Raw genomic sequence first — 374 nt, 5'->3', positions numbered from 1 at the left:
TCTCGTTGGTGTTTTCTCAACTTGTTTGCTTGCTTGCGTTGTTTCCTCCGTCGCGTTCATCAATGCTCGCAAAGAGTAGCTGGCTAGCAAACTCGTGCCGGTAGAATTGCTGCTGGGCCTGGATCGGATGGCATGGCGGTAGCGGCGCACAGACCGAAATGGGTTCCAGTACCGATTCGGCTGTTTAGTTGCTCTTCGTCTCTCCAACGCACGCACAGAACAGCGCAGGCGAATAGAGCGCAGCACAAACTTATACCTCCGCGCAGAAAAAAGTACAGGCGCCGTTGAAGACTCTGCCTACTGGTTCCGCCCATCGTCGAACGACCATTAGCCAGTCAGCGAACTTCTCGCTGGGGAGGCGGGGTCACCGACCA

Source organism: Varroa destructor, unplaced genomic scaffold (genome assembly GCF_002443255.2).
Source record: "Varroa destructor unplaced genomic scaffold, Vdes_3.0 BEIS01000006.1, whole genome shotgun sequence".
NCBI classification, from domain to species: Eukaryota; Metazoa; Arthropoda; class Arachnida; order Mesostigmata; family Varroidae; genus Varroa; species Varroa destructor.
Note: the sequence above shows the minus strand (reverse complement) of the source record.